General features: G+C 36.5%; 1 protein-coding gene across 4 annotated transcripts in view; it reads right to left on the bottom strand.

The window, feature by feature from the left end:
* KBTBD3 (kelch repeat and BTB domain containing 3) overlaps positions 1–5,895 on the bottom strand; it is a 38,317-nt gene that overhangs the window by 31,710 nt on the left and 712 nt on the right. The window lies entirely within an intron of this gene.

Raw genomic sequence — 5,895 nt, forward strand, 5'->3', positions numbered from 1 at the left:
CATGGGATAAAATGACACAGAACTATAAACACACAATGTACAATGCCAAATTCCTAGTTCTGATTTTGGACAAAACTTATGTAAGATGTAACCATTGGGGTAACTGGGCAAAGGATACATGCGATCTCTCTATACTACCTTTGTAACTTCCTGTATAACTATAATTACTTCAAAATAAAAATTAAAAGAAAAAGACAATGAAACATAAATTCAATTCAGAAACTATCTTGTCATTCAATTTTCTTCTTATTCATTTCATTTTTGGTATGAGGCACTTCCTCAATCTTTTAAAATAAGTTGAATTTAAAACAAAATAGCTAAAAGGTACTCAAACCTGAGGCTTTCAAAGGATAAAAACTATATTTCTGCATAGTGGCATAGGTCTTGAAACCCCAACAACAAACATTTTTTAACTTCATTGTCATCAAAAACATTATGCAATTTAGATCTTGTGTTGTATTAAGTCAATTACTGAGGCTCATTGTTCATGAGTAAGAGTTGAATCATATCAAATCACTATGTTGTACACCTGAAACCAACATGTCAATAATATCTCAATAAAAAAAGAACTAAACCCAATGATGTAAGCAAAAAGTAAATCTTATTTCTATAAATAGTAACAAAAGCAAACTTTACCAGAAATGTTCACATATTCTCAAATAAGTATTCTCAAATATATTAGGATCATACAAAGCTATTCACTTTATAAAGTTTGTTAAAAGATAAAGCCTGGGCTGGCTCTGTGGTCAAATGGTTAAGTTCATGCACTCTGCTTCCGTGGCCCAGGGTTTAACTGGTTGAGATCATGGGCGCAGACCTAGCACTGCTCATCAAGCCATGCTGAGGCGGCGTCCCATATTGCAGAACTAGAAAGACCTACAACTAGAATATACAACTATGTACTGGGGGCTTTGGGGAGAAGAAGAAGAAAAGAAAAAAGAAGATTGGTGACAGATGTTAGCTCAGGGCCAATCTTAAAAACAAAAAAGATAAAGCCTGCCATGTATATTCTACACAGAATGACAAATCCAAGAAGCTAAAATTTTCCATTTCTTAAATCTAGCTTGAGTAAATCTCCACTTGTATTAGTGTATTTTGCAAATAACAAAGAACTTGGTATTCGGAGCTGAAGAAACAGTCATAAATGGTTCATCACTTACTAGTGACTCCTACTGACGCTCTCTAAGGCTTTGGCTTTCTCATCTGCAAAGTGCAACACACCTATTACATTGTACTGTCGTGATGGTTAAATGATATCACGAATATTAAATTAACATTGTCAAGTGGTATATAAATATTAATGGTTAAAATCAATAACATATACTTAGCCAGTAACATTATTATTAATCGTTAAACAATTCTTAAAACGATCTGCAAAGGAATTATTTTTTTCCAAGTATTCTGCAAATTCAATATCATATTTCACTAATTTTAAGACACACAATATTTTCTCACACTTAACATGTCTGAAATTGATGGGTATCTTATAATTGCTTTTGGTCAGGAAGCAGGCATGACCTATTTGTCATTACATATGTATGTGCATCAAAATGGGAAGAATGGGTATTAGCATCTTGGAAGAAAACCCTGGAAACAATAACGGACATTCATTTAAGAAATGACATGTCACTAATGCTCTTAGTAACAGAAAATGATATTATGTGGAAAAACATGGACGCCAAGACTCTGAGTTGAAAGAGAATTAGAACAGTCAGATCCTGAATGTGAAGAAGTTTTAAAATAACTTCAGCTAATTAATTTTGCTTATATTTTTCTTTTTATGTATGTTCAAGGGTGATACGATTCTTTTTAAAATGGGCTTTCCATAAGTATGGAAAAATCCAAGTGATAAAGAGTCGTATCATAGTTAAAAATGGCATTGTTTTCTTTCTCAGTAACATATAAAACAATGGTGTATTTTATAAGACTGTATCTCAGCTTCAATGAAACACCTTCTTGCTCAAAATAGTGAATTGATTTTCAAAACTGTTCTCTTGTTCTTTCTTTTAATGTCTTTCACTAAAATTTGACTTAAATAATTAAATCAATAAAAGTACAAGAATCAAGCCTAAGAACCAAGTCTTTGATATAAAGTAATGACAAAAAAGCATACACCCCTTTATAGAAATGGAATATTAAACTAAAGCCCTACTCTCACTGATCTGGGCTTTGATTTCATCAGGTCTTCCCGTGATATCAGTTTGGTCACTGATATTTCAATATAGGGTATCATTTCTGGTCTATTCTACTCAATATTTATTATAGAGTGCTAACTCTATGCCAGGTACTGAATTAGGCACTAGAGAGCATAGAGAATAAAGACAGAAATGAGCCCTGCTGTCTTGGTGTTTAGTATTTAGTGAGGAAGACTAACAAATTATAAGTCGTTAGAAATACTGTGAAGAAACAACTGGGAAATGGAAATAAAAATGAAGACGGGGAGCATCCAACCACAGATAATAACAATGGTAACAGTGAATACTTATACGGTGCTTCCTATGTGCCAGGTTCTGTACTCCATGCTTTAAGTACTTTTAATCCTCAGAACAACTGTATAAAATAGATACTATTATTGTTTCCATTTTATAGAAAGGGAAAAAGAGGCTTCAAGAATTTAACCAATTTGCCCAAAGTCACATAGCAAGTAAGCAGGGAGCTGGGATGTAAACTCAGACAGTCTGGCTTCAGAGCCTCTGCTCTCGTCCCCTACAGTAATAGGGGCCTTTCTGAGAAGGTGTCAGTTACGTTGACACCTGAATGTAAGAAGGTAAGAGGTTGGTGGGAGAAATCATGTATAAAGCCCTCAAGTGGGAGAGGAGGGTCCTTCAGTTTTAGGAAATGAAAGAAAGTCAGCATCACTGGAGCATAGTTAAAAAGAGTGTCAGGAGATCGGGCCGCAGAAGGCCAGTGCTGCCTCATGCAGGATCCTCTGGGCCACAGGAGCTGGAATGCTATTCTAAGTGCAATAGGAACCACTGAAGACTTTAAACTGGACAGTGATGTGATCTGATTTTTTTAAAATATCTTTCTGACTGATGTGTGAAGAATGAATTGAAAGAAGGTAAGAGAAATAGAGTCTAAGTCTTTCATTAATTCACCAAATAAAATTAATGGAGTAGCTATTATCGTGGTAGGAACTACTCTAGATACTGGGCGTAGAGCCAAAAACAAGACAAACAAGCTCCTCCATTCTGGAGGACATTTCAGAGTGGTGACTACACACACAAAACCACCCTCTTTCGTACAGCAACAATTTCTCCCACTCTACTGGACACTGCATACAAACCTAATATCTCCCATATTTGAAGAAACGAAAATCTATCCTTTGACCTTTTATTCCCCTCCAGCTACCATCCCACTTTTCTACTCCCTAACCCAGAAAAACTTCTTTAAAAAACCGTCTAGAGTAGCTTCACCTCCAGTTATCATCTCAACCCACTACAATCAAGTTCCTCTCTTTTACCCTCCTAAAACTGCTCATGTCAATGTCACCACACTACCTAGTCTTGCAGTCAAATGCTAACTTCTCTCTCCTCGTCTTATTTAATCTCTCAGGAGTAATTCACACAATCAACTAGGTCCCCCTTCTTTTCTGTGCCACAACACTCTTCAGGTTTCCTATTTTGCTCGCCTCTCCTTCTCAGTCTAACTAGGAAGCAATACTGCATGTGATTAAAGGCATGGACTTCTAGACTTAGCTCTGAAGACAGGTTGATTCAGGAATGCTCACAGCATGGAGGGCAGGCACAGGAAGAGAATGTTCCCCTTCTCGTGAGGCTAGAAAAGTAATCAGTATTTCAGGTGAGAAATGATGGTGATTTCAACTAGAGTATTAACAAGGCAGACAGAGAGAAATAGGTGGATTTTTTGCTCTATTTTAGAAGTAGAACCAATAGAACTTTGGAATAGATTAAAGAATTGACAGAAAAGGGGAATCAAGATTTCTTCTTTGGGTAATTGGTAGAATTATAGAGTTATTTACTAAAGTCTTGGAAAGGAAATTTTGCAATGGGATCAAGTCTAAGTTGTGACCCAATAAAAAGCTAATGAACATTACCTAAAAAAAAATCACCAAACCTTAGAGATGCTCTCATTTGGTGCCTTTGCATTGAAACTGGTACCTAGGAGAGGTTACGTGATTGACCCAAAATCACACAGATAATCGGAGGTAGAACTCCAAATAGAACACGGGTCTCTCAGAATCCTACTAAGAAGCCATAGAACAGGAACTGGCAAGACGATTATTGCTCAAATTTGCTGAGCCTCTACCATTTTAGTCTTCTTTCTCCCCTGACCAATGCAATAAAAAATACCATAATAAAATTTGGGGGTTTATTGAATATAGTTAGGCAAGTTATTAACTGCATACTTCATATTTCCTTAAGGAAAAAGTGAGGAGTAAAGGTAGACAGAATATAAATATCAGTGTTAACTTGTGAAAAGAGTAAACTCTACTGTAAAACATTTACTGATGTATACTATTTGTAAAAGGTAAGGTATATGTGAAATTCCCCCTCAAGTAAATGCCAAATGAATTACACAGACGACATATATTTTTTTTAAAGTACTCTGCGATAGTCCTTAAGAAAAGGTAAGGTTTGAGCTAAGCCTTGAATGACAAGTAAGAATTTAAAAAAAGATAGGAAAGGGGCTTAAACAAACCTATAAAGAGTGCCCACTAGGGTACTAGGCTCGGGGTTGGGAGTAGGGAGTGACGAAAGTGAGCTTTTAGGTTGGTTGTGCAGAGAAATTCTCTTTGGTATGACATTTGAGCTGAGACCTGAATGACACAGAGGAACAAGGAAAGTGATGACGGGAGAAGAGAACATTCTAGGCAGAGAGAACAAGTACAATTAACCACTACGTTACCTGACTGTATACTAGGCTCTATAGATTGAATACACAGAGCTTAGTTCAATTGTAAAAGAACGGACTAAGAATTCCTAAACCCGAATTTAAATAATTCCACAAATTCTGTTTCTGATCTCAGTTTCTCCACCAGTAATAATTATTGCACAGAAGAACACGAGCTAATGTACACAGAAGTTTTTCAGAAACAGAAAAATAATATACTGAAACTCTAAAAAAACAGTTCAAAAAGACAAGAATGGAAAAGTTATAATATGATGCCTAGATATATAAAATTAAAAGTGGAGAACGAGTTATGATCATTACTGACATGGGCATTAATAGATACCTTATACCTTACACATCTTTACATTTTCTCTAGCAGCTTTTTTGCACGTTTTATCTGCCTTGCTAGATTGTAAGCTCTCTGCAGGTCATAAGCAGATCTTAAATATGGCAGCTGACGCAGGGTTTTAGTGAGTATTAGCTAAGTAGATATATGAAGACAGTGATTCATTTCACAGCACTTTGAGAATTTGTGTGTTCAAAATCTCATCTACTTGCAAAGGACTGGAGGGGGCTCATGATATCATGAAAAGCTAATGGAAACAAGTATAGATAAAAACAGAATAGAACCCATTTTAAAGGGGATGGAAATAATCCCCAGGTAAACTGTGTTGGCCTTAGTTGACATTTCCTGACAGCCAAAGCATTTAATCTACCACAAAGTTAGGAATTCACATTCATCTGCAGAGACCAACTTTGCCCTGGGCCAAAACCCGCAATGGGCTTTGATCACGAGGGCTTTCACAGAAGAGTCACCCACCGTCTAGGTAGAACTGTGGAAACAGAGACTCAGGACGGCCCTTGATAAAGTCTAAGATAAATGAGCAAAGGCACAGAGTAACTCTGAAGGGCTGCTGAAGTTATTTACTTGGTTCTGCTGCTTTTACAGCAAGGACCTCTGATATGATGGAAACACTGGTGCCTCCACAACAGAACCCTCTTCCTAAAACTGCAATAGACTTGGCAACAGCAACACAGCAC

This window comes from Equus caballus, chromosome 7, assembly GCF_041296265.1.
Source record: "Equus caballus isolate H_3958 breed thoroughbred chromosome 7, TB-T2T, whole genome shotgun sequence".
Taxonomy (NCBI): domain Eukaryota; kingdom Metazoa; phylum Chordata; class Mammalia; order Perissodactyla; family Equidae; genus Equus; species Equus caballus.